The 26,400-nt window shown below is 40.2% G+C and overlaps 1 protein-coding gene across 1 annotated transcript in view; it reads left to right on the top strand.

Annotated features, from left to right (window-relative positions):
* Positions 1 to 26,400, top strand: part of CNTNAP2 (contactin associated protein 2) — a gene marked incomplete at both ends in the record, with an annotated part of 2,009,686 nt that overhangs the window by 1,544,314 nt on the left and 438,972 nt on the right. The gene's annotated exons all lie outside the window — the stretch shown is intronic.

Below are 26,400 nucleotides of genomic sequence, written 5' to 3'. Positions count from 1 at the left end.
CATGACCGTCAGAGGAAAAGCCAGTGCCTGCTGTTCAAATACAGCATGAAAAGTGAAGTTTAAAAGTATAAAAAACAGTGGTGAGGAGATCCAGTTCTCTGGTATTTCTCTCACAGATTGAATAAAAACTTCCTTCCTGCAGCTTTAGGGCTCACTCTGGCCCTCTCAGCTCCAAACAAGAGTAGGTTCTTTGGGCAGTGGTCTGTGTTTCCTTGGTACAGGGATTGGAGCTCCCTCTTCCCAGGACCTCATGCATTACTGCACAGACCCACGGCTGCCCCCAGACCCATGTACACAGGGTAGCTGCTCACGGGCAAGAGAAACAACAGGCAGGGTTTATGCGTGATCACCATCCCCACCCCACCATGGCTCATGTAGCAAGATGGATGGGATGGGTCATTAGCTGAAATCCAAAATTTCAGCTAATGGCACAGTAGTTAAGAATCCACCTGCCAATGCAGGGACATGGGTTCGAGCCCTGATCCAGGAATATCCCACATGCTGCGGAGCAGCTAAGCCCATGTGCCACAACTACTGAGCCCGCATGCTGCAACTACTGAAGCCTGAGCACCTAGAGCCCATGCTCCGCAACAAGAGAAGCCACTGCAAGGAGAAGCCTGCGCACCGCAACGAAGAGTAGCCCCCACTCGCCGCAACTAGAGAAAGCCCACGTGCAGCAACAAAGGCCCAACGCAGCCAAAAAACAATGTTTTTTAATTAAAAAAAAAAAAAGACCAGATTTACCTGAGAGGATCATGACTATTACGTACACTTAAATTGGGTTCCAGATACTCAAGTGGAGGCGTGAAATAAACAGCTCAATATATAGGTTGAATCTCAGAGGGGAGAGCTGGTTTAAATGTAAACAAGAGTGAGTCAAGTGCCTGTCAAAGGCTTGGGTAGAGATAAGGGTGAACAGAGAGCATGAAAAGAGGAAGCAGAGAAGAGAGGCTTGAAGGGCACCACACTTTCATTGTTGGAGTAAAAATTGTTAAGACTACCCAGAGACAAAAATAGCAACTAGAGAAGTAGGAGAAATCAGGACCAGGTCCCATGATATATTTTAAGTATAAAGATTGTTTCAAGACAGAGGGTTGAGCATAAAATGCTGCTGCTGAGGAGTCTTGTAAAATGCAGGATGCAAAGTCTCCATTGGATTTAATAAGAGTAAGGGAGGGGTGGCCTTACAATAGCCATTTTAATAGAATAATTGGAGGAGACTCCACATAGGAGTGATAAGGAGGGAGCAGAAAGTGAGGAAATAAAACCATCAAGTACAGGAAACTCAAGAATATTTGCTTCTTGGGGAGGAAGTAGGGTGATGGCTGGAAGGGGATGAGGCATTGAAGGAGTTGAGTTATGTTTGTTTTTCCAAATATAATGAATTTTCAGGTTTAAATGCCAGTGGGAGGAATCTCAGAGCTTTACTCTTAAGAGTTCAAAAGAGTAAATGATAGTGTACAGCTCCTGAGAAGGTAGGGCAGGGGTGGAAGCCCAGCATAAGACCAGAGAGTGGCCAAAGGTAAGAGGAAAAATTCTATTTTTAATTTAAAAAAATTTTTTAAGTTTCTTCTAAGACTTCTATTATAACTGTTCAAGTTATTTAGACTAAAAACAGAAACAGTTCACCTATTTCTCCCACCTCCCTAACCCCCCGCCTCTATAAACTACCAATCTGTTCTCTGTATCTACAAGCTTGGGTCTTATTTATTTATTCATTTATTTTTAGATTCCACATATAAGAGAGTCCATACCCTGTTTTTCTTTCTCTGTCTGACTTATTTCACTTAGCATAATACCCTCAGGGTCCATCCAAGTTGTCGCAAATGGCAAGATTTCATTCTTTTTGATGGCTTGATAATATTCCATTGTGTGTATATGCCACAATTTCTTTATGCATTCTTCCATCGTTGGACACTTAGGTTGTTTCCGTATCTTGGATATTGTGAATAATGTTGAGGTGAACATAAGGGTGCACATATCTTTTCAACTTAGTGTTTTTGTTTTGTTCAGGTAAATTTCCAGAAACGAAATTGCTGGATCATATGATAGTTCTAGCTTTAATTTTTTGAGGAAACTGCATGCTGTTTATCAAAGTGACTGCACAAATTTACATTCCCACCAACACTGAACAAGGGTCCCCTTTTCTCCACATTCTTCCCAGCACTTGTTATTTCTTGTCTTTTTGAAAACAGCCATTCTAACAGGTGTGAGGTGATATCTCATTGTTGTTTTGATTTGCAGTTTCCTGACAGTTAGTGATGTTGAGCATCTCTTCATGCACCTGTTGGCCATCTGTATATCTTCTTTAGAAAAAGTCCATTCATATCTTCTGCCCATTTTTTAATCATTATCTTTCTGTTATTTTGCTGTTGAGTCATATGAGTTCTTTATATATTTTAGATTTCAGTCGCTTAGCAGATATATGATTTGCAAATATTTTCTCCCATTCAGTAGGTTGCCTTTTTGTTTTGTTGATGATTTCCTTTGCTGTTTAAAAGCTTTTTAGTTTAATGTAGTCCCACTTGTTTATTGTTGCTTTTGCTTTTGCTTTTGGTGTCAGATTCAAAAAATCATTGCCAAGACCTGTGTCAAGGAGATTACTGCCTGTGTTTTCTTCTAGGACTTTTATGGTTTCAGGTTTTATGTTTAATCCATTTTGAATTAATTTTTGTGTATTGTGTAATACACAGTGGTCCAGTTTCATTTGTGTGTGTGTGTCTGTCTGTCTGTCTGTCCAGTTTTCCCAACACCAATTATTGAAAAGACTATCCTTTCCCCATTGTATATTCTTGGCTCCTTTGTCATAAATTAATTGATCATATATGTCTGGATTTTATTTTCTGGTCTCTCTGTTCTGTTCCATTGATCTATGTGACTGTTTTTATGCCAATATCATACTGTTTTAATTACTATATCTTTGTAATATAGTTTGAAATCAGGAAGTGTCATGCCTCCAGCTCTGTTCTTCTTTCTCAAAATTGTTTTGCCTAGCCAGGGTTTTTTATGGTTCCATACAAATTTTAGGATTATTCTATATCTGTGAAAAATTGCCATTGCAATTTTGATAGAGATTGCATTGAATCTGTAAATTGCTTAGTATGGACATTTTAACAGTATTAGTTCTTATTTGTGAGCATGGAATACTTTCCATTTATTTGTGTCTTCTTCAATTTCCTTTATTTATGTATTGTACTTTTCAATCTACAGATCTTCCACCTCCTTGGTTAAATTTATTCCTAAGTATTTTTTCTTTTTGATGCAATTTGTGAATGGAATTGTTTTCTTAATTTCTCTTTCTGGTAGTTCATTATTAGTAAATACAAACACAACAGATTTTTGTCTAATGATTTTGTATCCTGCAGCCTTTACTGAATTTGTTCATTAGTTCTGACAGTTTTTTGATGGAGTCTTCAGGGTTTTCTATATATAATATTATGTCATCTTCAAATAGTGATAGTTTTACTTCTTCCTTTCCAATTTGGATGCCTTTTATTTATTTTTCTTGCCTAATTTCTGTGGCTAGGACTTCCAATATTATGTTGAATAAGAATGGCAAGAGTGAGTATGCTTGTTTTGTTCCTGATCTTAAAGGAAAAGTGCTTCAGCTTTTCACCACTGAAACTGATGTTAACTATGGCCTTGTCATATATGGCCTTTGTTATGTTGAGGTACACTCCCTGTATACTCACTTTGTTGAGAGTTTTTATCATGAATAGATGTTGAATTTTGTCAAATGCTTTTTCTGCATCTATTGAGATGATCATATAATTTCTCTGTGAAATAAAAGGTGAGCTCAGTTGAAGAGTGATCAGGAAGTTCCTTAGATCACAAACACAAGTGGATGCATGTGTTTTGGTGAAGGCAGACAGTGAGTTCTGTTGGAGATAGGTTGAGATACAGGTACCTGTAGCACCACCAAATGCAGAAATCTATCAAGTTGTTAGAAATGCAAGTCTGAAGCTCAGGCAGGAGGGTGGGGCCAGACACATGTGGCGTTAACATTACCTCAGGTGTGTGGTGTAGCCATGAGATTGTATTCATGCAGCTATTTAATAAGTAAATACTGAATGATAATTATGAACTTTAGTAGCTGCAGAGAACATGAAGATAAACGACTTGGCTCCCAAACTCCGAATAGTCAAGGTCTGAGGGAGGCAGACATTTACCAGGTGATAATCTTGCAGCATGATAAGGGCTCTCATAGGCAGGACAGGCTTTATAAATGTCATGTGAAAATGCACCTCCCTCTGTTAGCGAGACTCAGAGAAAGCCTGGATGAGAAAACAAAGAGGAGATGAATACATATTAACAAACCTGGTGAAGAAAGGGAACATATTTCTGGTGGTGGGAACAAGTGTGCATAGTGTTGCTACAACACGTGAAATGTTTAGAAAAGAGGGATGCTGCAACATAAACCAATTAGTTCACTTCTGAGTAAACAGAGAGAAAAATCAGAGCGCCCTAGCAGGAACAAAGCCAGAAGCAAAGATCATCAAAGTCAATGACCCCATGTTACAGAGCAGAAGAGGGTGCAAGGGAGGATGAAGTGGGACGTGAAGGGCTTCCCTGATGGCGCAGTGGTTGAGAGTCCCCCTGCTGATGCAGGGGACATGGGTTCGTGTCCCGGTCCGGGAGGATCCCACATGCCGCGGAGCGGCTGGGCCCGTGAGCCACGGCCGCCGAGCCTGCGCGTAGGGAGCCTGTGCTCCGCAACGGGAGAGGCCACAACAGTGAGAGGCCTGCGTACCACAAAAAAAAAAAAAAAAAAGGGACGTGAAGATAACAATGGAAGAGGAACTGGAACACAGACCTCCCACTTCGGTGTTTGCCATGCAGTGATCTCTGCCTCACTGTCAGCTCCACTGGCTGGAATACTCACGGTCTGGAAGTCTGCCTGGGAAGGGGCAGCGTTTTCTGAGCTCCACTCCCAAGCAGAAGGTGCCCGGATCAGCTGCTTCTAGACTAGTTGATGCTTTATGTCCACAGTTAGAAGCCCGTCACTGCGTGAGTCTCTAGGGTTTCACATCTTCCTTGCGGATCTGTAGGATTTACGTTACGCTGGAGGTGTAACTGCTACCCCACTGGGACTGGAGTACAGGCTGGGGAAGTCTGTCCACAAAGCCTCTGGTGATGAGCTAAGCTTCGACAGAACATTGCTTCCCCCCACTTCATGTGGGTTATGCCGTGTGTCTCCAAAATCTCCTAGGAATCTATCAAGGTATCAGCCTTAAGTATACATTCCACTAACCCATAACGATGCAGAAAATAGAGGATAGAACCCAGGAAATCCAAAGGCCCCGCGAATGACTGGAAAGTTTAATAGAAAACTGTTTCAACAAATACATGCAGCAGTGTTTTGTTTGCTTGTTTGTTTAAACTAAGGTTTGCCTACCTTTGTAAACATAATAGGCTGCATACAACTTAAATTTACTTCTTGTTTTGGTAAAACTGTCCTCAGGTCATGATTCTGAACATTGATAATAACTATACAGCATAACAGATATAGCAGGTGTAGAAAATTGTGCTGAATTGCCATTGACTGCTGTCTATACCAGGGTCTTCCAGAATAGAGGAAGCCTGTTGCTACTTAGAATACGGACTCTGCATCTCTGCAGACCAATTAGTCTCACCCAGCCTAGGGAGCAGACTGCAGGCCGGACTGGACCTCCACCGTTACCCCCTCAAATCAACCTGCACAACCGTAGCTTATGACAAACTGTCAAAACAAGTCCCTGACTTAACATTTTTTTTAAAGTCAGTGTAAGATACAAGTAGATTATTAAGCTTCCTGAAAAGCTAGATTCAGAATTAAGGTTTGATTTTAGTGCTGCTAAGAAGAGAATAGGGATATAATACAAAATCAAGATATGATACAAGGTTCGCAAATATGATTGTTGCTAATGGATGAAGGCTGACTGAAGGACAGACGTAGTTGTGAACAGCAGTACTGACTGAATCTGTGGTCAGAGATGGTTGGCTACATAGGTGGCGTAATTGCTGTAACTTTTCAGAGGCAAATTGCAGTATTTCTGAAATCACCAGAGGCCAGCAGAAACTGAATAGGTAGGATAAAGTTGCCTCAGGTGAAATCAGCTATCAGCCAATAGAACAAAGAATACTGAAAGTAAAAGCAAAACAAACAAAAACAGATTTTAAATTCCCAAACACCAGAATGTGCATATGATTTTTTTTTCTTATTTGCTTAGATAGGAAAAACAGGAAATAGAAATAAGAACTTGCATTCATGTATCTGAAAAATATTTGTTGAACACCCACTATGGACAGGCAGTATTTTTCAGAGACTGGAAATAGAAGCTGGGCTCTAATGGATCTTAAACTCTAGTGGGGGGAGGGGGAGACAGAAAGTAAACAGTAAACAAAACAGTACATCATGTATCTGGCAATAATAAATGCTAAGGAGTAAACAGGTCAGGGTAGGGGATAGGAAGGGAAGGAATGATGCTATTTTAGGCAGGTTATTAAGAGAAAGCCACCCTAATAAGGTGTCATTGAGCAACATCTGAGCGGGGAGAGTATGAGATCTGGTGAATATTAGGGGTAAAGGATTCCAAGTGGAAATAATGGCACCTGCAAAGGCCCTGAGGTGGGAGTGTGCTTGGATGTTTGAGGAACGACAGTGGGTAGCATGGCTGGAGCAGCTTGAGGAGGGGAAAAGGAAGCAGATGAAATTAGAGCAGGGGGTGCAAATGGGCAGGGATGCAAATCACAGGCAACATGGCAAGGACTCCAGCTTCCACTCATAGTGAGATGAGGGTGAGAAGAGGCTTGACACCATCTGACTAGCGCTGGCAATCCCTCCAGTCTAGAGGTACAGACATGGAAACAAGGGAACCATTGAGTGCAGCCCTGCTTGCTCCGCTGTCGGCTTCCTCCAGCAGCTGCCCAGCCATCCTTTCTGTCCACCAACAGCCGTGGAGGCTCAGAGCACCCCAGACACAGGACAGAGAGAGGGAAAAACAGAGAAGAGTAAGCTGCCCCTGCTCCCAGAGGGCACACAGTCCAGACTGGAAGACCATCCATGGGCAAGTTCAGACCCACTGAGAAGTTCCAGGGGAGGGGTGAGCAGAGGGTGAAAAGGGGTCCTGCGAAAGGCATCCATCACAGCATAGCCCTTTGCGATAAGTAATTCCTCTGGGCCCTGTCTGCGCCAGCCTGAACTGGGCTGCAAGCCGCTAAGAACGTAGTTTATCACTGTGTGTCCCCTGCCCCTAGCACATAATAAGCCATCAATGCATTTTTGTTGTTTCTTGAAGTAAGTGTCATGTCACTTAATCTGACGTGGGTGGGGAAGGGAGAGTAGATCAGGCATTGGAAAGACTCCCAGAGAAGGCAACCCCAGGTCCCCACAGAGGTGTGGCTATGAGAACAGCATGAGCAAGACACAGAGATACGGGGAAGCATGATATATTCAGGGACTGGGGCCGGTTCTCTGTGTCTGGGGGTGGTAATATATGTCAGCAGGAGGAAGACTGCATGTAATGGGCAGAACCCTTATTATAAAGAGTTTGGTGGTGAGATTTGATATTGAGGCAGCAAAGAGCTACTGAAAGTGGTTTTGTGAAAACTCCCCTCGGGAGAGTGAGAGGATGTGTTCAAAGTGAGCACATGTGGAATAAGGAGATGCAGAGGAGTCTAAGGTGGTGCTCCATATTAGAGGGAAGAGACAGAGGGGGGAGGGGGCAGAAACAGGCAGGGACTTGAGAGGTATGGAAGAGGAGGAGTGATGGAGTAAATGACCGACCAGGGGAAAGTGCAGGGACTCTGACTTCCATCCTAAGATATGGAATCATGCTGCACCCTCTGCAGAGATGGGGAGTGGGAGGTGGAGTGCATGTGGAGGGAAGAGCACGTGTTCCACTGGGCACAGAGTGTGGACGCATTAGAGCCACTGATAGTTGGCCATCTGTGTATCTTCTTTGGAGAAATGTCTATTTAGGTCTTCTGCCCAGTTTTGGATTGGGTTGTTTGTCTTTTTGATATTGAGCTGCATGAGCTGCTTGTAAATTTTGTAAATCTCCTTTGTCAGTTGCTTCATTTGCAACTATTTTCTCCCTTTCTGAGGGTTGTCTTTTCATCTTTTTATGTATCCTTTGCTGTGCAAAAGCTTTTAAGTTTCATTAGGTGCCATTTGTTTATTTTTGTTTTTTTATTTATTTATTTTTATTATTTATTTTTTTGCGGTACGCGGGTCTCTCACTGTTGTGTCCTCTCCCGTTGCGGAGCACAGGCTCCGGACGCGCAGGCTCAGCGGCCATGGCTCACGGGCCCAGCCGCTCCGCGGCATGTGGGATCCTCCCGGACCAGGGCACGAACCCGCGTCCCCCGCATCGGCAGGCGGACTCTCAACCACTGCGCCACCAGGGAAGCCCTATTTTTGTTTTTATTTCCATTTCTTTAGGAGGTGGAGTGTTCTCTTAATATCACGTTCAGATTTTTCATCATTAGTGTATAGGAATGCAAGCGATTTCTGTGAATTAATTTTGTATCCTGCTACTTTACCAGATTCATTGATTAGCTCTAGTAGTTTTCTGGTAGCATCTTTAGGATTCTCTATGTATAGTATCATGTCATCTGCAAACAGTGACAGCTTTACTTCTTCTTTTCCGATTTGTATTCCTTTTATTTCTTTTTCTTCTCTGATTGCTGTGGCTAAAACTTACAACCACATGAAAGAAAGCTCAACATCAATAATCATTAGAGAAATGCAAATCAAAACTACAATGAGATATCATCTCACACCAGTCAGAATGACCATCATCAAAAAATCTACAAACAATAAATGCTGGAGAGGGTGTGGAGAAAGGGAACCCTCTTGCACTGTTGGTGGGAATGTAAATTGATACAGCCACTATGGAGAACAGTATGGAGGTTCCTTAAAAAACTAAAAATAGAACTACCATACGACCCAGCAATCCTACTACTGGGCATATACCCTGAGAAAACCATAATTCAAAAAGAGTCATGTACCAAAATGTTCATTGCAGCTCTATTTACAATAGCCCGGACATGGAAGCAACCTAAGTGTCCATCAACAGATGAATGGATAAAGAAGATGTGGCACACATATACAATGGAATATCACTCAGCCATAAAAAGAAACGAAATTGAGTTTTTTGTAGTGAGGTGGATGGACCTAGAGTCTGTCATACAGAGTGAAGTAAGTCAGAAACATAAAAACAAATACTGTATGCTAACACATATATATGGAATCTAAAAAAAAAAGGTCATGAAGAACCTAGGGGCAAGATGGGAATAAAGACGCAGACCTACTAGAGAATGGACTTGAGGACATGGGGAGGAGGAAGGGTAAGCTGTGACAAAGTGAGAGAGTGGCATGGACATATATACACTACCAAACGTAAAATAGATAGCTAGTGGGAAGCAGCCGCATAGCCCAGGGAGATCAGCTCGAGATCAGCTCAGTGCTTTGTGACCATCTAGAGGGCTGGGATAGGGAGGGTGGGAGGGAGGCAGACGCAAGAGGGAGGAGATATGGGGATATATGTATAGCTGATTCACTTTGTTATAAAGCAGAAAGTAACACACCATTGTAAAGCAATTATACTCCAATAAAGATGTTTTAAAAAAAAAGAAGAGTCAGTGATAGGCTTGTGGCTACTTTGGAGATCTGTGAAATATCAATAGGCAAAAATAATGATCATTTTTAAGTTCAGCAAATATTCATTGTGTCAAGCCAAGAGCAGGTGGTGCAGTAGAGATGGGAACAACAGTGTCACTGCTCTCAGGGGGCTTACATTCAGCAAGCAGTGAACAAGCAGGGAAATAATGTAATTGCAGATAGTGATGAACAGCATAATTAAATAAAACCATGTGCTCTGAGAGAGAATAAGAGAAGCCTCAACTTTTGATGGCTTATCCCGGACATCATCTCCGAGGATGTGACATTAAGTTGAAGCCTGAAGAAAGCCAAGGACAGCCAGGGAAGAGGTGACGGACTCCAGGTGGAGATAACAACAGGAGGACAAAAGCCCTGCAACAAGTGAGAGGTTAGCAACAGAGAAATAGGGAAGTGTGTTATTCTTAATAAAAAGTGGGACAATGTGTCCAGGCAGGTTATAAAGAAAATAAACACTTAAAATGAGAGAGGCACGTGGCTTCGCTAAGTTTTGGAGATTACTTCCTAATAGACATCTTAATAAAATTATTCATCCAGAGCTCCAAGGCAACAGTAACCAAAGAGTGTATCTGAATGTTATATAATTTGTTACATTCATTACAATCAAACTGAAATCAGTTGCCTTGCTGGAAAAAAAGTGACTGACACGATGTGAAGGTCTTTGAAGAATCTCATTTAATATCAGCAGGTTAATCAGCAGGCTAATAAAACAAGTTTTAGTTAAATACTTACAAGGAAACATTGCTCCTGTGCTTTGGTGTTCAATTCTTTTGTTGTAAGGGGGAAAAAAACGTAAGGGCAAATTTTAGAGGTTTCACTGTTTAAATAAGTATCCCTTTTACCCACTTGAAAAATATGACGCTTGTTATGAAGTTTTTGTCATCTCACTGCTCTTCTGTGAGATTGGAGGACTTTGAACTTGTGCCACTTTTATTAATTGCTATGCCATTGAGAAAGGCTTTAGCATCTTAGTTCCCTGGGAAACGGGCCTGATAACGGATGGATAATGAATGACTGAGGGCTTGGTGTCCTGTGAACCAGAAAGGGGTTCTACCTCCACTGAGTGGCAGGTGTGATTCATGACCTCAGATTGCCTGTTACATAAGCAGTGTCTTACTCTGCTGTTAAAGGATGCCCACATTTTGCTGCTTCTTTCTTTTTGCTGTTGGTGAAGATGATTTGATTTATTTATTATTTTTTTATTCCTATTAGTCATCCATTTTATACACATCAGTGTATACATGTCATTCCCAATCTCCCAAATCATCCCGCCACCGCCAACACCCCCCGCCACTTGCCCCCCTTGGTGTCCATACGTTTGTTCTCTACATCTGTGTCTCAATTTCTGCCCTGCAAACCAGTTCATCTGTACCGTTTTTCTAGGTTCCACATATATGCATTAATATATGATATTTGTTTTTCTCTTTCTAACTTACTTCACTCTGTATGACAGTCTCTAGATCCATCCACGTCTCTACAGATGACCCAATTTCCTTCCTTTTCATGGCTGAGTAATATTCCATTGTATATATGTATCACATCTTCTTTATCCATTCGTCTGTCGATGGGCATTTAGGTTGCTTCCATGGCCTGGATATTGTAAATAGTGCTGCAATGAACATTGGGGTGCATGTGTCTTTTTGAATTATGGTTTTCTTAGGGTATATGCCCAGTAGTGGGATTGCTGGGTTATATGATAATTCTATTTTTAGTTTTTTAAGGAACCTCTAACTGTTCTCCATAGTGGCTGTATCAATTTACATTCCCACCAACAGTGCAAGAGGGTTCCCTTTTCTCCACACCCTCTCCAGCATTTGTTGTTTGTAGATTTTTTGATGATGGCCATTCTGACTGGTGTGAGGTGATGCCTCATTGTAGTTTTGATTTACATTTCTCTAATAATTAGTGATGTTGAGCAACTTTTCATGTGCTTCTTGGCCATCTGTATGTCTTCTTTGGAGAAATGTCTATTTAGTTCTTCTGCCCATTTTTGGATTAGGTTGTTTCTTTTTTTAACATTGAGCTGCATGATCTGTTTATATATTTTGGAGATTAATCCTTTGTGCATTGATTCATTTGCAAGTATCTTCTTCTATGCTGAGGGGTGTCTTTTCGTCTTGTTTAGTTTCCTTTTCTGCAAAAACTTTGAAGTTTCACTAGGTCCCATTTGCTTATTTTTGTTTTTATTTCCATTACTCTAGAAGGTGGATCAAAAAAGATTTTGCTGTGATTTATGTCAAAGAGTGTTCTTCCTATGTTTTCCTCTAAGAGTTTTATAGTGTCTGGTCTTACATTTAGGTCTCTAATCCATTTTGAGTTTATTCTTGTGTATGGTATTAGGGAGTGTTCTAATTTCATTCTTTTACATGTAGCTGTCCAGTTTTCCCAGCACCACTTATTGAAGAGACTGTCTTTTCTCCATTGTATACCCTTGCCTCCTTTGTCATAGATTAGTTGACCATATGTATGTGGGTTTATCTCTGGGCTTTCTATCCTGTTCCATTGATCTATATTTCTGTTTTTGTGCCAGAACCATATTGTCTTGATGACTGTAGCTTTGTAGTATAGTCTGAAGTCAGGGAGTCTGATTCCTCCAGTTGCACTTTTTTCTCTCAAGACTGCTTTGGCTATTCAGGGTCTTTTGTGTCTCCATACAAACTTTTAAGATTTTTTGTTCTAGTTCTGTAAAAAGTGTCATTGGTAATTTGATAGGGATTGCATTGAATCTGTAGATTGCTTAGGGTAGTATAGTCATTTTCACAATATTGATTCTTCCAATCCAAGAACATGGTATATCTCTGCATCTGTTGGTATCATCTTTAATTTCTTCCATCAATGTCTTATAGTTTTCTGCATACAGGTCTTTTCTCTCACTCAGTAGGTTTATTCCTAGGTATTTTATTCTTTTTGTTGCAATGGTAAATGGGAGTGTTTCCTTAATTTCTCTTTCAGATTTTTCATCATTAGTGTATAAGAATGCAAGAGATTTCTGTGCATTAATTTTGTACCCTGCAACTTTACCAAATTCATTGATTAGCTCTAGTAGTTTTCTGGTGGCATCTTTAGGATTCTCTCTATATAGTATCACATCATCTGCAAGCAGTGACAGTTTTACTTCTTCTTTTCCAATTTGTATTCCTTTTATTTCTTTTTCTTCTCTGATTGCTGTGGCTAGGACTTCCAAAAGTTTGTTGAATAATAGTGGTGAGAGTGGACATCCTTGTCTTGTTCCTGATCTTAGAGGAAATGCTTTCAGTTTTTCACCATTGAGAATGATGTTTGCTGTGGGTTTGTCGTATATGGCCTTTATTATGTTGACATAGGTTCCCTCTATGCCCACTTTCTGGAGAGTTTTTATCATAAATAGGTGTTGAATTTTGTCAAAAGCTTTTTCTGCATCTATTGAGATGATCATATGGTTTTTATTCTTCAATTTGTTAATATGTTATATCACATTGATTGATTTGCATTCATTGAAGAATCTTTGCATCCCTGGGATAAGTCCCACTTGACCATGGTGTATGATCCTTTTAATGTGTTGCTGGATTCTGTTTGCTAGTATTTTGTTGAGGATTTTTGCATCTATATTCATAAGTGATACTGGTCTGTAATTTTCTTTTTTTGTAGTATCTTTGTCTTGTTTTTGTATCTTTGTCTGGTTTTTGTATCAGGGTGATGGTGTCCTCATAGAATGCGTTTGGGAGTGTTCCTTCCTCTGCAAATTTTTGGCAGAGTTTGAGAAGGATGGGTGTTAGCTCTTCTGTAAATGTTTGATAGAATTCACCTGTGAAGCCATCTGGTCCTGGACTTTTGTTTCTTAGAAGATATTTAATCACAGTTTCAATTTCATTACCTGTGATTGGTCTGTTCATATTTTTTATTTCTTCCTGGTTCAGTCTTGGAAGGTTATAGCTTTCTAAGAGTTTGTCCATTTCTTCCAGGTTGTCCATTTTATTGGCATTGAGTTGCTTGTCATAGTCTCTTAGGATGCTTTGTATTTCTGTGGTGTCTGTTGTAACTTCTCCTTTTTCACTTAATTTTATTGATTTGAGTCCTCTCCCTCTTTTTCTTGATGAGTCTGGCTAATGGTTATCAATTTTGTTTATCTTCTCAAAGAACCAGCTTTTAGTTTTATTGATCATTGCTATTGTTTTCTTCATTTCTATTTCATTTATTTCTGCTCTGATCTTTATGATTTCTTTCCTTCTGCTAACTTTGGGTTTTGTTTGTTCTTCTTTCTCTAGTTCCTTTAGGTGTAACGTTAGATTGTTTATTTGAGGTTTGTTTATTTATTTGTTTCAAATTTGTTTGTTTTTTGAGGTAAGCTTGTATAGCTATAAATTTCCCTCTTAGAACTGCTTTTGCTGCCTCCCATAGGTTTTGGATGGTCGTGTTTTCATTGTCATTTGTCTCTAGGTATTTTTTGATTTCCTCTTTGATTTCTTCAGTGATCTCTTGGTTATTTAGTAACGTATTGTTTCGTCTCCATGTGTTTGTGTTTTTTACGTTTTTTTCCCCGCAGTTGATTTCTAATCTCATAGCATTGTGGTCAGAAAAGGTGCTTGATATGATTTCAATTTTCTCAAATTTACTGAGGCTTGATTTGTAACCCAAGATGTGATCTATCCTGGAGAATGTTCCATGCGCACTTGAGAAGAAAGTGTAATCTGAGGATTTTGGATGGAATGTCCTGTAAATATCAATTAAATCTATCTGGTCAATTGTGTAACTTAAAGCTTGTGTTTCCTTATTAATTTTCTGTTTGGTTGATTTGTCGATTGGTGTAAATGAGTAGTTAAAGTCCCCCCTATTATTGTGTTACTGTTGATTTCCTCTTTTATAGCCCTTAGCAGTTGCCTTATGTATTGCAGTGCTCCTATGTTGGGTGCATATACATTTATAATTGTTATATCTTTTTCTTGGATTGATCCCTTGATCATTATGTAGTGTCCTTCCTTGTCTCCTGTAACATTCTTTATTTTAAAGTCTGTTTTATCTGATATGATTATTGCTACTCCAGCTTTCTTTTCATTTCCATTTGCATGGAGTATCTTTTTCCATCCCCTCACGTTCAGTCTGTATGTGTCCCTAGGTCTGAAATGGGTCTATTGTAGACAGCATATATATGGGTCTTGTTTTTGTATCCATTCAGCAAGCCTGTGTCTTTTGGTTGGCGCATTTAATCCATTCATGTTTAAGGTAATTATCGATATGTATGTTCCTATTACCATTTTCTTAATTGTTTCGGCTTTTTGTAGGTCATTTCTTTTTTGTTTCCCACTTAGAGAAGTTCCTTTAGCATTTGTTGTAGAGCTGGTTTGGTGGTGCTGGATTCTCTTAGCTTTTGCTTGTCTGTCAAGCTTTTGATTTCTCCATCAAATCTCAATGAGATCCTTGCCTGGTAGAGTAATCTTGGTTGTAGGTTCTTCACTTTCATCACTTTATCATGCCACTCCCTTCTGGCTTGTAGAGTTTCTGCTGAGATATCCGCTGTTAACCTTATGGGTGTTCCCTTGTATGTTATTTATTGTTCTTCCCTTGTTGCATTCAGTAATTTTTCTTTGTCTTTAATTTTTGTCAGTTTGATTACTGTGTGTCTTGGCATGTTTCTCCTTGGGTTTATCCTGTATGGGACTCTCTGCACTTCCTGGACTTGGGTAGTTATTTCCTTTCCCATGTTAGGGAAGTTTTTGACTATAATCTCTTCAAATATTTTCTTGGTTCTTTTCTCTCTCTCTTCTTCTTCTGGGACCCCTATAATGCGAATGTTGTTGCATTTAATGTTGTCCCAGAGGTCTCTTAGGCTGTCTTCATTTCTTTTCATTCTTTTTTCTTTATTGTGTTCCATAGTAATGAATTCCACCATTCTGTCTTCCAAGTCACTTATCGGTTGTTCTGCCTCATTTATTCTGCTATTGATTCCTTCTAGTGTAGTTTTCATTTCAGTTATTATATTGTTCATCTCTGTTTGTTTGTTCTTTAATTCTTCTAGGTCATTGTTAAACATTTCTTGCATCTTCTCAATCTTTGCCTCCATTCTTTTTCCGAGGTCCTGGATCATCTTCACTATCATTATTCTGAAGTCTTTTTCTGGATGGTTGCCTATCTCCACTTCATTTCATTGTTTTTCTGCGGTGTTATCTTCTTCCTTCATCTTGTGATGAAGGAACATAGCCCTCTGCCTTTTCATCTTGTCTGTATTTCTGTGAATGTGGTTTTTGTTCCACAGGCTGCAGGATTGTAGTTCTTCTTGCTTCTGCTGTCTGCCCTCTGGTGGATGAGACTATCTAAGAGGCTTATGCAAGTTTCCTGATGGGAGGGACTGGTGGTGGGTAGAGCTGACTGTTGCTCTGGTGGGCAGAGCTCAGTAAAATTTAATCCGCTTGACTGCTGATAGGTGGGGCTGGGTCCCCTCCCTGTTGGTTGTTTGGCCTGAGGCAACCCAACAGTGGAGCCTATGTGGACTCTTTGGTGGGGCTAATGGCGGACTCTGGGAGGGCTCACGCCAAGGAATACTTCCCAGAACTTCTGCTGCCAGTGTCCTTGTCCTCATGGTGAGACAGAGCCACCCCCCGCCTCTGCAGGAGACCCCCCAACACTAACAGGTAGGTCTGGTTCAGTCTCCCCTGGGGTCACTGCTCCTTCCCCTGGGTCCCGATGCGCGTACTACTTTGTGTGTTCCCTCCAAGAGTGGAGTCTCTGTTTCCCCCAGTCCTGTCGAAGTCCTGCAATCAAATCCCGCTAGCCTTCAAAGTCTGATTTTCTAGGAATTCCTCCTCCCGCTGCCGGACCCCCAGGTTTGGAAGCCTGACGTGGGGCTCAGAACCTTCACTCCAATGGGTGGACTTCTGTGGTATAATTGTTCTTCAGTTTTTGAGTCACCCAACTCAGCAGTTACGGGATTTGATTTTATTGTGATTGTGCCCTTCCTACCATCTCATTGTGGCTTCTCCCTTGTCTTTGGATGGGGTATCTTTTCTGGTGAGTTCCAGTGTCTTCCTGTCGATGATTGTTCAGCAGTTAGTTGTGATTCTGTTGTTTTCGCAAGAGGGAGTGAGAGCATGTCCTTCTACTCCACCATCTTCAAAGATCACATTTTTCAGATAGTAACAAATTACCATCTTGAGAGTAGTATGACAGGGATAAAGGTCAAGGCTAATTATTTTAATGTCATCAGTTTTTATTTTCTTTTTTAAGTTGTAGTAGAGAAGATGGGATTAGTTCAAAATGCCTTGGCATTAAGGCTTATCCTTCCCTCTTGTACTTTTCATGACGCCCCCAGTAGCATCTTCATCAGAGTGGGTTGAAGATAAGGAAGCTGGCCTGAGATCTTCTCCAAGGCAGTGTTTATGTGGGGCTGATTCAGGCTCCTGCATGCTGGGAAGATGCAGTAAGAATCATTATAGCAATTGTATTTGGTTGGCCAAAAAGTTCAGTCGGGTTTTTAATGGCAAAGCCCGAACGAACTTTTTGTCCAGCCCAATAGTTATTGATCGACATTGGCCCAATAATCACAGCTTTCATCTTTTTCTCTTTGCAACCCCCTGTCTTGTAGAATCTGCACTTGCTCCCTGATCACCCCCTGGCTGGTCTCTCTCTCCTTATACTCATGGGGCTTCCCTCTTTTGATTATTCATATTTGCTTCCTTACATCCTCATTACCTTGACCTCTCGAAGTTTGATTACTTGAAACGTGAAACTGCCCTTCAGTTTCATCAGTGACCCCCTAAGCCTCAAATCCACTGATGTTGATCAAGCTTTGTTGATCAAGTGACCACATGAAACAGTTGCAACACAGTATGATGAATGCATATGTCTGTATAGACGGTGGCTTAACACAAAGATGGGAGCAATATAAGTTGCCTTCGGGAATGAGAATGAGAGCAGACTTCAGAGAAGTAACCTTTCTTGAGACTACATTGCCTTGATTATCTTTCCTCTCTGTAGCTGCCTCTTTTTTTTAAAGTCTTTCTTCTTCTCCTCTGTTGTGGGCATACCTTGAGGCAAGCACTCACCTGGCCCCTGATCCCATTCCAAGTACTATGTCCCCTCTCAGTTTCTGTCATTACTATGGATGACTCACAGATTCACAGCTTTGGCTCTGATCTCTCTCTTGAAGTCAGAAATCTTGTCTCCTGTGTATCCGCATCTGACCGTTGCTATATAAGAGGGCTTCTCCACCAGGGTACTGTTGGCATTTGCAGTGGGCGAGCTCTTGTTGTACAAGACTATCTCACACATTGCCAGACATTTAGCATCCCTGGACCCAGGGCACTAAATGCCGGTAGCACCTTACAGCTGTTTCTAAATCACACCTGAGGAGGTAGAACCAGCCCCAGTTGAGACCCATTAACACCTCAAATTCATCCTATGTAAAATCAAACCGAACTTCTTTTCTGCAAACCAGCACCCTCCTCTGAAATGGAAAATTCTTTCAAAATGTTCAAATTTGCTTAACCTTAAAACCAAGGAGTCACCACCAGCTGTTCCATCTGGTTCTCAAATCCCACTGATTCCCTTTTATGGTATATTTGACCCCTGCCTCTGTAATGGGGCGTGTTCATGATCCTCCAAGTCTTTATCACATCATTCCTAGAACGGTTCCTCTGTTTCTAGTCTCCTTTCCCTCATGGCACATCCCAGAGCATCACATCGACATGCTTCTCACTTGCTTTAAAACCCACAGGAACAGACTTCTACTACAGGATTACACCAGATAGGTACCATGAAAGCCCTCCCCTATAAACACTTAAAATTGCATGCAAAAAATATTTTTTAAATCCTTTGAAATGTGTAATTGAGCTTGAATGAAAGTGAGGAAGATCCTTAGTAGCAAAACCATGGACCAACAGCATAATGGCCGCTAAAGCCATAACTGGCCTGAAGGCTTCTGCCAGTTCCCTGCAGCCTTCATTTTCAGTTTCCATGACTGTGTGGGGAAGAAGGGTCATACCAAGTGATGAGTTGAATCAAATATCCCTTTATGGAAAACAGAATCCAAGAGTCTAGATTCTCAGTGAAAAAAACCCTAAAAACCCACTCTGCAAAGGAAGACAGCACAGGACTTTTGACAGTCTGGACCTTGGATGGAGGTAAAGAGAAAAAGAAAGAAATTATCCCTCGAAGCTGTGCAACAAAAAGCCAGTTCTGATGCCTGTTTACAGGTCAATTTCACACTGTTTGCACGGTTGGAAAAAAAAAATCAAGCTGAAAATATATTCTAAAGAGGTCTCAGCTTGGCAATACCCCCCAGGTATCTGATAAAAGCAAATATAAACTATCTGAGAGGTTCAACTGGACCTCAAGGAATTCCCAGAGATGCATTTCCAAGGAATATGATCTCAAAGGAGAAAATATTCAAGCAATGTGTAGTGAACCGAGATACCACAATTGTGAGTCAACAGAAATAACTAACAGCATTTTCAGTCCTGCAAAGACTTAAATATTGGAATTATTGGATCAGATTTATTTTTAAGGAGAAATTGAAGAGATGGTGATGGAAGACACTATCAAAAGTCATTAGTAGCATTTGAAAAAGAGCCAAATAAACATTATAGAAATCAAAATGTAATGGATAAAATTAAAAGCTTAATAGACTTAAATAGCAGTTTCTACACAGCTGAAGTGAGACTAGTTAAATGGAAAACAGATTCTGAAAAAGATTCCCAGAAATCTGGTTAGTAAGACAAAGAGTTGTTAAATATGAAGGAGAGATTAAAAGCAAGAAATTAGATCAATAACACCTAATACATATCTAATTAGAGTTCTGGAAGAAGAAAAAAGAAAAAGGACTAAAAAAAGTGAAATTTGCATTATTATAATTATTAAAGTATCATTTTCCTAAGCATTTTCTACTAATCAATAAAACTCAAAAAAATCCAATAAGAATAAGCCAAAAATGAACAGATATTTTTTTTAAATAAGGAAATATAAATAAAAATTTAACATGGAAAGGCAAACAATCAGGGAAGTATAACTAAAACCAAAAAGAGATACTATTTGTCATTCACCAGTTGTCAGAATTAACAGCTTAAGACCAGAGGTTGTCAAGGATTTGATCAACTGAGAGTTTTATATACTGCCGGTGGGATTCTACATTCATACAAGTGATTTGGGGAAATTTGAAGATGCACAAACCATATGACCTAAAAATTCCACTAGAGGGATATGCTCAAAAGACTCTTACATATTTTCACAGAGCATGTTGAAATAGCAAAAAACTAGACACAGTCCCATGTTTATTAATATTAAAATTAGAAGTCAAAGAACAATATACCATATACCAATGATAATGGATAAACTAAGTACAAGGCTATATATATATTTTACCATTATTCCCTGTACTTTATATAAACATAATATTTGTATGTGTAAACTGCTTTAACATTTAAAAAATTTAAGGTTGACTTTCCATTACTACAAAACTAAAGTGCAAATATCATGAAAATACCCATAACCATTTCTCCCACCACAAATTCTACTTCTCAACACTGTCCCCACCAGCCTAAGTGATTACCCCATAGTTCCTGAAATGAGTGGGATGTTTTCTTCACACCTTGGCCCAGCCATCCAGGAGATTCTGAAATGCTCATATCCTCATTCCGGTTGTCTAGATCCTACCCATCCATCAAAACTGCAGTCAGATCTGTCTCTTCATGGAGGCTCTCCAGTCCACCTTGGTCCTTGGTAATCACTCCCTTCTCCAAAATCCCATAGGACCCATTGCCTGAACTGCTCCTGTGACATTCAGTGTGTATTTTTTCATCTTACCGTGTGTGTACCCTATCAGATATCCAGGCATAAAGCCTTCATAATTGTAAACTACTAAACATAACTTGGTCTCCACTAACTCAGAACCTTAGAAGGGCAGGAATCAAGTTTTCACTTCTGCCCCCAAAATTGTCTCTCCAGCCCTAAGAAGGTGCTTATGTAGCATGTCATTTCAGTTGCAAAACAATATTTTGCTACTAATTTGAAAAGTTATAGCCATCTTTTAAATACAAAACAAGCTAAGGTGCTTGTTTTATATTTAAAAGATAAAATAAAAATTAATAAAATCAGGGCACAGGATATTGAGACATTCAGTATAAATAATAGGCTGAGGGAAGGCATGTTTTTTCAAATAACTACAGTATTTAATGGAGAATAAAAATAAGGGGAGCAACCAGTACTCACACAAATCATTGTCCCTGGGATTCAGTTAATTCCTTCTTCATTTGTTCTATAAAGAGGAAAAGAAATATTTAATATAATTGCCCAGGGCTTTTCCAGTGAAAAAGACTCAAAAAGTGCTTCACTATATCCTACAAACAGCATGTGGTTCCATTCGATCACTTTGGTACTATTAATCACATTTGTTCGTGGGGCCATGGTACAAAGGAATTAACCAGAGTTACTGAGGAGACCGTGAATGCCCATGACCTCTATAGAAACTGAAGCCAAGTTAACTTAGAGTGGGTTGGCTTATTCTGTTCTCTTAATTCTGCTCAGAATTATGAACTCCCATCTACTCTGTCACTTCAATTCCATTCGAATTAATAAAATCTAATTCATTTGAATAGGATTCAAAGTGATTTGATTCAACTCAGTCAAATTCTGCTCAGTGGAATCAGTCCTTGATTGAAATCTATTAAGTTCAATTCAATAAAATAAATTTAAATATTATGCAATGAAATTAATTTTTAATGAATTAACATTTCAGTTCTGGTCCATTTTGATCTGAACTTCAATTCTCCATTTCTAAATTTGGTCCCTATTCAAATTAATAAAGTATAGTAAAATCTGATGTAACTCTGAAAGATGCAACATGAAGCTAATCAGCTTCACTCATTTCTATTCAGCCCTAATCAAATGAGTTTAATGATGTTCAATCATAGAGAGATAAAATGTTCACCTTTAATACCAAATTGAATGTTTATATTATAACTTCAAAATTACAAGTTTTCCCAATTTTCCATCACTGTCTGCAGTATGAACTCCACAGGACTTTTTTGGATTAATTCTTCCAGTGCTGGGGGGCAAGGGCAGCTGTCAGCATTATCTTTAGGGCTCTGCAGCGCTTGGACTGAGCCCATCTCTTACTGAAGGAAAAGGGGATTCTGGCCTGCTTGATCTTTCCAATTATAACTATCAGATTATCTGGAGAGCTCTGTGGTAGCTACAGCACCTCCAAATTTCCTCTCTGCTCCAGCCCAACCTAGAACCTATTATAAAGGTTCTTTTACCTTCCTTCTTCTCTATGTCATTTGCATTGGGAGGAAGGTTCTCACCAGTACAAAAACGTTTTGCATCTACAGTCTAGAAGTAAACATACCTTTACTTATAATAAGTATATTGTCACCATGGATAATTGTAATCAGATCAGGGTGGTCAGCTGAAATTTAGTGATGAATTGGAGGAAAAAAGATTGGGTGGTGCCACGGTAAAGATGGAAGGGTACTGGGAGATTTTTCAGAGTATGAGTCTTTCTTTAGAAAGAGGACCCTGCGCTGTAGGGGCCTTCAAACAGCCAGAATGGGCCAGATGGCATTCTGAAGAGTGCTGTATGGGAGCTGTCAGCAGGGAGCGCTAAGCAGAGCACTGAAAGGCAAGTTCCTGCTGCAATTGTACCTGCTCTAGTTAGTTCCTCTGCTAAAAAGCCACCTGTGATTCTTTTACACAATTTGTAGATAAGGAGATAGTGGTAGATATAATAAGACTAGGTTTCATCAAGCTAAAAATATACTTTTAACTTTACATTTTGGAGACGATAAGCCTTTGCAGTATTTAATGTTAGGTATTTTGCTTTTTACTATTCTGCAAAAGTGGATGAAATGAAACTAATTAAATGTCCCAGTGACCATACTGGGTCTTACCGTAGATGTGCCAGGATAATATTTATGTAAGCAGACTATTAGGTTACTTTGTGTAGCCCAGAAGTTCCAAAGAACGTATTTTGAAAGTCACAGGTATGTGCCACATTTTCATCAAGAAGTCCCCATGCATTTGACCTTGTGTTTCTGAAACAACTTGTTATTGGAGAAAATAAGAGATCTGTTGGTTTCTTTAAATTTGGAGGAACAAGTTGCCTCTTTTCTTTCTCCCTATTTCAGTTTAGTCATCCAAACCATAATAAATCCTCAGCATAATAAAATTTGGTCTTAAGTGAGTACAAACTGCCATGATTACATTCAATTCAATGCATATTTGGCTGTTTTAATACAATATGACTTACTTTGATAATTCAGCTTCTAGTTAACCTAGAATATGGTTTATCATTTCATAATCTCGTTGCAGTGATTACACCTACTCAATATAGTTAACAAAAATCTTCATATTCTGAGATCAGAGAAATTCTTGAACTCTTAGCACTGGATAATTAAATTGTTTCTTTTCTCACCACTCCTTATCTTGTCTTTTAAAAAGTCTTCCCATTTTTATCTCCTTTAACTTCTTTTCCCCAAAGCCAATTAATAGGTAAGTAATGATTTGTAAAGCAAAAAGTAACACTTCGCTAGCACAGCACTGAAAAAAAGCAATTCTTTGCTCAATACAGATTGAACCATTCTCTTCTCACTGAATCTAAAATATATGCCAAATTAGTAAATTATGATGATTTGATTTAACTAAATTAGCCAACACTAATAGCAAAGGGTACAACTTGCTTTTTCCCTGGAATGTGTTGTTCTTATTGGCATTCTTCTGTTCCTGGCAGATGAGGAAACAACTAAGTAAAACGTTTTGTACTGCACTTAACTTATTTTCCTAGGAAGGAGAAGAAAATAACATTGATTTTGCCTCACCCTAACTGGGAACGTTAGTTATATAAGACTAGGAGTGACTTGAGAAAAAGGTGGGGATGGGGGAAGAATTGGGAAATTGAGCTACCCTCACCTGGTCAGTAGTGTGTCTCCTTCTTGCACTGAATACAAGAAACATCACTGCAGATCACCTTCTTAGATCCCATCCTGATGTCTAACAGGAGTCCTTCCCTATAGGAACTGAGGTCTGCCATGTGAGGTTAGTTCAGAGCCTGGGCCCCATACAGAGCTTAGGTCTTCTACTGGAACACCCACGGCCCAAACAACTTGACAATGAGTCTTCCTCTCCTGGGCTTCCTGGTACTCCTGTAGGCGTGGTTGGGAATCAGCTGGCTCTTCCTCCACATCCCCTGCAGCACATTTCTCAGTCTCCTGCTGAGGGAGCTGCTGCTGATGACCTTGCTCCCTTGAGTGACGTCGTCCTGATTTTTATCAAGAATACTGAGCCATACAGCTTCTCTGTTCATGTAGTTTATCATCACTCTCTATGACAAAAATATAACAGTGTTAGGTTGTTTCTACTGGCCGCTGGAAGAAAGAATCGGAAATTGAGCTGAGGTTCTGAGATACATACTCTTTCATGGGCTTTTTGACGTACAGGCAGAACAAGGGCATTTCCTGCCAGGCAGCCCATTGACTCCTGTTCTGCGGGTGTCTGGTTGTTTCTTACCCTCCACCGGGTGTGTTAGTATCCCCTAATTTCCAAAAACAGTGATAGTAACTGAAATTTCTTTTGAGAGAAAGAATTTAGCATTAGGTCAGCTTGAAAAGATGCAGTGTGGTGAATAGATGTGATAACCAGTCTCGGTCATTTTCCGGAAGGCCCCAGGGGCCTTTGCAAGGTAAGCACGGCGCCATCCACCTTTGTCCTCTTCCTGTAACACGGCCAGAGATGGAATCCACAGAGACCTAGTGCAGCTTACTAACCAAATGACCTGGCTCGGATTTTATAGTTTCCGTAAATGGAATATTTTAAGCCTTATTTTTTTTTTTTAACTCTTGACTGAATCAAAAGGAAACAAGAATTTATTATTGGTCATGGTTCCAACATTGGAAAAAACATCAGAAGTTGGATGTGTTACTCTTTACCCTGATGGAAAGAGAAGCGAGAAGCAAATTAGCTTGAATGTAGAAAGCAAACAGCCCCCTATCTGCTGGGACAGGCCCCAGAGACGCGGGAGACAAGGTTTCAGAATGAACCCTTATCTCAGAGAGCTGGCATCTTCCTCCCTTCAGAGCAGGGTGCTGACGTCTCCCTCTGTACCGCTTGCCACGTCGGCTCTAATGTATTTCTTAACATTCAGGTGCCATAAATCATCTTGTGAAGGGAAAAATAGTGACTTTTCCAAATTAAGTCAACACAACTGGAAAATCTGGAAATTTGTAAGAATTACAAAACCTGAATAACTCCTTTCTAAGTTCAGAGCATTTGCTCATTTATTATGTCAAGCCTGAACTCACAGTACAGTTGCCTACCTTTAAATTGCCTATCTCTACATAAAACAAAAACAAAAGCTATTGGCATATGTGAGAAGGCACAGCGGCAGTGTTTACACAATTCCAGTACGGCCCTCACTTACTTTATTGTGTTATTTGCTTAGATGTTGTGACTGTTCACACAATAGCTCACTGAGTGCAAGACTCTTTCCTCCTTTTATTGCTAAGCACAAGCACATGCACAGATACTGGGACAAGTGTACACCTAACATCCTGAAAGGGCTGGTGAGTTATTCGAATGGAATTTTAGTCACGTGCCTGGAGACTTTAATTGTGAAGTGCAGGTTTACTGGCCCGCACAGCCTCCATGAGATTCCATTCATTCCCCAGCTTCCTGCCTGGGAAGCTGTTCTTGGGGCCTGAAACTCCTCTCAACAAAGACCGTCTAGCTGTCAAATTAAAAGTCCAGACCTTCATCTTCATGGACTTTGCTATGAAATCTGACAATGCCGACCACACTGCTTTTCTGGAAATCCTTTGCTTGTTTCTCCTCCACCCTCTCTGTCCATTTTCTTTCTTGACCTCCACAATGGCCAGCTCCCTCTCTTTCTGTTCGCTAAATGCAGTTGGAATCCAAAAGAGTCCAGTGACGTCGCTCCTGCTACCAGTCATTTACCTGATGGTTCCTAAAATGGGACTTTCAGCCCAGAGAATGCTCCTGAGATCCAGACTTCGATAGCCATTTGCCCAGCTCGGGTACCAGGTTCACCATCCTTTCTTTGACATTCCCTAAATTTCTCATCTTCCTCCCTGTGATCTACCTTGGTGAAGCACATCACCATCCTCTTAGTCACCTGAGCCAGAAACCCAGGATTAATCTCCACACCATCTTCCCACCTAAATCCCAACATTCCCAAGCTGGTTATACCTCCTAACTCTCTTTCCACTTCCTCTTCCTCTCCATTTCCACTACTCTCTTATTATTTCTCTTTTGTATTAACATAGGAGCATCACATCTGGCCTCCATGACTCCATCCCCCTGAAATCTGTCTTTCATCTCACTGTATTTCCTTTAAAACACAAATTTGATCTTGAAAATCTCCTGTTTAAAATACTTGAATGGTTTCCCATTAGTTTCAGAATGAAGTTCAACCTTCTTAAATAGGAAGAAGTAAACGCAGAAAAGTAAGAATAAACCAAGGCAAAATAACTTCTTATTTGGACAAAGTTTGTTGTGCTATGGCCCTTACCCACTGTCTATTGTGACCTACTCCTGCTACCCTCTCAAACTTATCTCTTCAGCCCTATTGTACCATCGATGGGTACACTCCTACTTGAGTGTTCCATATAGAACTTTACCATCTGCTTCCTTTACGTAGGAGTCCTTATCTCTCTTACCTCCTTATTCACCTGGGTAACTTAACCTTCAAGACATAGCTCAAATATGTTACCTCTTCTAGGAAACCCTCCTTCCGGACCTCCTTTCCCTCGCCCACTCTCCTG

This window comes from Grampus griseus (genome assembly GCF_964374135.1).
Source record: "Grampus griseus genome assembly, chromosome: 9".
Taxonomy (NCBI): domain Eukaryota; kingdom Metazoa; phylum Chordata; class Mammalia; order Artiodactyla; family Delphinidae; genus Grampus; species Grampus griseus.
Note: the sequence above shows the minus strand (reverse complement) of the source record. Positions and strands in the feature narration are given on the sequence as shown.